Source organism: Uloborus diversus, chromosome 1 (assembly GCF_026930045.1).
Source record: "Uloborus diversus isolate 005 chromosome 1, Udiv.v.3.1, whole genome shotgun sequence".
Taxonomy (NCBI): domain Eukaryota; kingdom Metazoa; phylum Arthropoda; class Arachnida; order Araneae; family Uloboridae; genus Uloborus; species Uloborus diversus.
The window spans coordinates 271339806-271346064 of record NC_072731.1 but is presented as its reverse complement, the minus strand read 5'-3'; positions in this window follow the sequence as shown (position 1 = coordinate 271346064).

Here is a 6259-nt window from a genome sequence, read left to right as displayed (position 1 = left end):
TTTGCGTAAACCGATTTTTCATGTTAAGCGTGTTCGTGTTAAACGTATTTCACTGTATATGGCAGCACAACGTTTGCTGGGTCAGCCAGTATAGTTGTAGAGCAGAGGTGATTTTATCCCCCTTTCAAGCGACAATTACGACTAGAGATGGAAATGGTTTAAATAAATTTTTTTTTTGGGGGGGGGGGGGATATTTTTTTTTCTTCGTGTTTTCCAAAAAAGTATATTTCTACTAGGAAATTTTTAAATTTCTGGTAAGAAGTTTTGTATCCAGAAATTTATAATGCTTACACTTGAATGTTTACTTTTGTTTGTTTATTTATTTATTTCAAATGTTCATTATCCCACATGAAAACATTAACTTTGTTAATGAAAGCTCTAAAATAACTTCATTTCCCTGTGCACCAGGGATTCTCAGCTTTTTCTGATTTATGCCCCCCTTAACACTAAAATCTTCCGTGCCCCCCCCCCCCCCACTCGTAGTGTATATGTAAATTTCAGCGATTCGCTGACTGGCATCGGCAAATAAAAATGAAGCATGCATACGAGTAATACTGTCGAATAATCACTCTAATGCTGAATGAACAATAGAGCGCAAAAGTTTAAGGAATCTGAGCGCTAGTAACAGATTGAATCACTTATTCTGATTGCTGGAACAATTTTTTAACAAGCATTTTATGGCGAAATAAAGGATTTTACTTTTTCATGTTCTAACATTAATTTCGTAACATTTGCTCTTCGTCTGAAAAAAAAAATTGAATTTTGACATCTTGAATTTAAATTATGTTTTTTGCAATCACGTGTTTTTTTGCATGTGTACAGGCGTGTGTGTGTGGGGGGGGGTATGTGTGTGAGTGTGTGTGCGCAGGCGTGTGTTTGTGTTTGTGTGTGTGTAGGCGTGTGTTTGTGTCTGTGTGCAAGCATGAGTGTGTGGGTATGTGTGTTTGTGTATATGTCTGTGTGTGTGGGTATGTGTGTATGAGTGTGTAGGACTGCGTGTGTGTATGTATGCGTATAGGATATGGAGGTGTGTGTGTGTGTAGTTGTGTATGTATGCGCGTGTGTGTAGGACATGGATGCAACCTGGAGATGGCTTTCGCTATAGGAGCAGCATCGTGAGACCGGTCGACGGGTGGTGCCGGCAGAGGGAGGCGGGGGGGGGAATAAAATGATAGCACGCCAAAAACAGTCAAATGAGAACAATAAGCAATCGTGATTGCTCAAAAAAAAAACCCCTTAAAATAGTTTTTAAAAAAAGGTTTGGACAAGTTCTACATTAAAAGTTCTTTTCAAAAGAGTCAGTCCAACTATTAGATGTGAATTTAAAGAAGATTCAACCCCCCCCCCCTCGCACACAGCAGTGATTTGTTTAAACTTTCTCTAATCTAGTCAAAACTATACGAAAAATTGTTGAAATCCAAAAATAACGCTTGGGAATAAATCCCCGTGGTGAAGATCTTTCGTGGAAAAGATTAATGAATTGATGAATTAATTTTACACTAACTATGGGGACACGATAGACTAACAGACATAATTTTAAACTAGCTAACAGACAAAAATTTATCACTTCTCCCAAGCCTACTTTACATTTTGTAACTAAGTTATTTTATTTCTTGACTAGTAGCACCCGCACGGCTTTGCCCATAGTAGAAAATTAAAAGTCTTTTGGTTCACCTGTATATTTACAAATAAAATATGGTGAATTTCTCTCCAATTGGCTTGCCCATGTTACGGTTCCACGTTATGATAACTTGGTCACTTACTCGTCCATCTTATGATAATTTTGTTCGGGAAAATGTTCTTAAAATTGGAATAGAAAAAGAACAAAATCAAATTTTCGAAAAATCTCGCTTCGAGGTGCACACTCCCATGCTACAAACTAATTTTGCGCCGCCTTTCATGAAAATCGGCCGAACGGACTAGGCGTTATGTGCGTCACAGAGATCCGGACAGAAATCCGGACAGAGATCCATACAGAGAGACTTTTAGCTTTATTATTAGTGAAGATGACTCACTTTTTTTTTTTAGAAAATATTTTTCGAGGCCTTCTTTAGTTTTATTGTGTATTATAGTTGTGTATGAATGCGCGTGTGTGATTGTGTAGGCGCATGTGTGTGCGTCTGTGTAGATGAATGTGCGTGCGTGTGTTGTGTATGCAGTACTGTGTGTGTGTACGCGCGCGTGTGCGTAGGAGTTCGTGTGTAAGTGTGTGTGTGTAGGAGTGTGTCTTTGTGTCTGTGCGCAGGCATGAGTGTGTGTATGTGTAGGTAGGCGTGTGTGCGTGTGTAGGATATGGACGCAACCTGGAGACAGTTTTCGAAAGAGGAGTAGCATCGTGAGGCCGGTCGACGCGACGGTGGTGCTGGCAGAGGGTGCTGGCGGGAAAATAAAATGATAGGAATTCAAAACAGTCAAATGAGAACAATAAGCAATTGTGATTGTTCAAAAAAAAAAAAAAATTAATTTGAAGTTTGTCATCTTCAATTCAAGTTATGTTTTTCGCAATCACGAGTGTGCGTATGTAGGCGTGTGTGTTGTGTGTAGGGGTATGTGTATATGTGTAGGCATGTGTGTTTGTGTCTGTGTGCAGGCATGAGTGTGTGGGTAGTTGTGTGTATGTGTGTAGTTGTGTGTGGGGGGTATGTGTATGTGTGTAGGCATGTGTGTTTGTGTCTGTGTGCAGGCATGAGTGTGTGGGTAGTTGTGTGTATGTGTGTAGGTGTGTGTGGGGGTATGTGTAGTGTGTGTAGGCATGTGTGTTTGTGTCTGTGTGCAGACATGAGTGTGTGGGTAGTTGTGTGTATGTGTGTAGGTGTGTGTGGGGGTATGTGTATGTGTGTGTAGGCATGTGTGTTTGTGTCTGTGTGCAGACATGAGTGTGTGGGTAGTTGTGTGTATGTGTGTAGGTGTGTGTGGGGGTATGTGTGTATGTGTAGGCATGTGTGTTTGTGTCTGTGTGCAGGCATGAGTGTGTGGGTAGTTGTGTGTATGTGTGTAGGTGTGTGTGGGGGTATGTGTATGTGTGTGTAGGCATGTGTGTTTGTGTCTGTGTGCAGGCATGAGTGTGTGGGTAGTTGTGTGTATGTGTGTATGTGTGTGTAGGCATATGTGTTTGTGTCTGTGTGCAGGCATGAGTGTGTGGGTAGTTGTGTGTATGTGTGTAGGTGTGTGGGGATTATGTGTATGTGTGTGTAGGCATGTGTGTTTGTGTCTGTGTGCAGGCATGAGTGTGTGGGTAGTTGTGTGTATGTGTGTAGGTGTGTGGGGGGTATGTGTATGCGTGTGTGGGGATTATGTGTATGTGTGTGTAGGCATGTGTGTTTGTGTCTGTGTGCAGGCATGAGTGTGTGGGTAGTTGTGTGTAGGTGTGTAGGTGTGTTTGGGGGGTATGTGTATGTGTGTGTAGGCATGTGTGTTTGTGTCTGTGTGCAGACATGAGTGTGTGGGTAGTTGTGTGTATGTGTGTAGGTGTGTGTGGGGGTATGTGTATGTGTGTGTAGGCATGTGTGTTTGTGTCTGTGTGCAGACATGAGTGTGTGGGTAGTTGTGTGTATGTGTGTAGGTGTGTGTGGGGGTATGTGTATGTGTGTGTAGGCATGTGTGTTTGTGTCTGTGTGCAGACATGAGTGTGTGGGTAGTTGTGTGTATGTGTGTAGGTGTGTGTGGGGGTATGTGTATGTGTGTGTAGGCATGTGTGTTTGTGTCTGTGTGCAGGCATGAGTGTGTGGGTAGTTGTGTGTATGTGCGTGCGTAGTTGTGTGTGCGTATGTGTGTAGGTGTATGTATGTGTGTGTAGGTATATATATGTATATGTGTGTAGGTGCGTGTATGTATGCGTGTAAGTATAGGATATTGATGAAATCTGGATATGGTTTTCGCTAGAGGTGCAGCATCGTGAGGAGCCGGTCGACGGTGATGCTGCGGAGGGTGCTGGTGGGAAAAATCAAAGGATCGTCGAAAACAGTCAAATCAAAGCAATAAGCAATCGTGATTGCTCAAAAAAAAAAAAAAAACATACTGTATGAACTGAGAACCACCTCCTTTTTGAAGTCGGTTAAAAAGTAAAGAAACTTTCAGTTTAAAATGTCACTATCTGAAAGGGAAAAAAAGAGAAGAAGAAAGCAAATTGCTGACAAAAAAATTTATTTAATAATTTTCAAAAATTCCGTTTTTTGCTCAAAATGAATTTGCTGAGAGATAATTTGACTAATTTAGATAACTTTTGGTAATCTGAAAAAAAAAAAGGCTGCTGTTTTTTTTTTTGGTTTTTTTTGAACAGTAAGAGTTTTACGTAAATTTATATTTAACAAGAAAAAATACCATTGATTGCTATATCTTTTATATCTTCATCACTTTTATGTTTCTTAAGAAAATATTTGCATTAAAATCGCAAAACATCATTTTACTTCCGGAAAACAACGAAGAGAAAAAAAAATTCTGGCGTCTAAAAATTTCTGAAAATTTTACATCTGCACTCGCGACTTTAAAAATAAGAACCGTAATAGTTCTTATTTTTGAAGGATGGAATTACTTTATGCAACGCCTCCTTAATTTGTTTCATCTATACAGTGGCTGCCGCTTATATGCATCAGTTGTTCTAAACAGTTATGAGTCCATAAAGAGGCTGATTTAATTAACCACTAATTCAATTAACCGGCGTCCACTGTACTAATAATATAAAGCTGAAGAGTTTGTTTACTTGTTTGAACGCGCTAATCATAGGAACTACTGGTTTGAATAGAAATGCTTTTTGTGTCGAATACTGAGAAAGGCTGTAGGCTACTTTTTTAAAAATCAGATTTTCCCAAATATTTGTAATTGCAAATTTAATATTTAATTGTTTAGTTCTATGAATTCCTAATGGATGGTGAGGTAAGTTTAGTTCTATGAATTCCTAATAGATGGCGGGGTAAGTTAACTCATCTGGAGGGCGCTGGCCGACAGTGTCGATAGCTGCGAGGAACCATGCCGCGTGGCTCTGACGCGTGGTCGGCTACTCTATTGTGGGGCTGTTGTGGTCAGTGAACTGATATTGAATAAGTTTTTTTTTTCCGATATTCAGGTACATCATTTGACACTTTTCATGGTATAACCGGACTGTCGGTAAATTGCACGTAGTTCTGCCTTTTTCGTATTCGCTTAATACTTGATTCCTTAGTGCTTTTTGGCATCAAATACCTGGTTTTGATATTGTTTCATTCATGAAGAAATGCGCATTTGAATCAACTGTAAACGTCTGATAAGAAAATTACCAAAATGTCTTATTATTATTTGCACCTAATACCGAAATTTCACTGAAGCAAATACCAGTTTTACGAAATTTAATACCGGTATTCGATATACCGGTACTGCAATCATTACTAATACTGGTACACCGAATTCAATTTCGTACAACCGGTATGTGCCAAGGTGAAATATCGATATTTTACTTTAGCAAATACCGGTATTCCGGCATAGCGAGTGCAATACCGGTATAACAAACACTGGTATTTCAATTTCGTAAAATTTCGTACCGGTATTTGCTAAGGTAAAATATCGGTATTTTACCTTAGAGAATACCGGTGTTAGTGGTGATTGCAATACCGGTATACTGAATATCGGTATTTCAATTCCGTAAAACCGGTATTTGCTAAGGTAAAATGTCGATGTTTTACCTTAGAGAATACCGGTGTTAGTGGTGATTGCAATACCGGTATACTGAATATCGGTATTTCAATTCCGTAAAACCGGTATTTGTTAAGGTAAAATATCGTTTTTTTACTTTAGCAAATACCGGTATTCCGGCATAGCGAGTGCAATACCGGTATAACAAACACTGGTATTTCAATTTCGTAAAATTTCGTACCGGTATTTGCTAAGGTAAAATATCGGTATTTTACCTTAGAGAATACCGGTGTCAGTGGTGATTGCAATACCGGTATACTGAATATCGGTATTTCAATTCCGTAAAACCGGTATTTGTTAAGGTAAAGTATCGGTATTTTACCTTAGCAATTACGAACTGCTCTCACCCAATTGACATGCCACTTCAGTGGTTTTCAAGTGCTGTTTTACTCAGTGACTCAAGGGCAAGCAAACGTTGGGGGTCTTAAAATTGCTCCATGACCTATGTTGTCCTAGAGTGTCGGGAACTTTTGCAGAGATTGCATGACACTATTAGTACCATGATCCTGCCAACTGCTAGGCTAGAAGTTCCTTTTAGCAGGGTTGGAAAAACCCGGGTTTTTTAAAAAATGCCCATGGACCCAGGGTTTTTTGG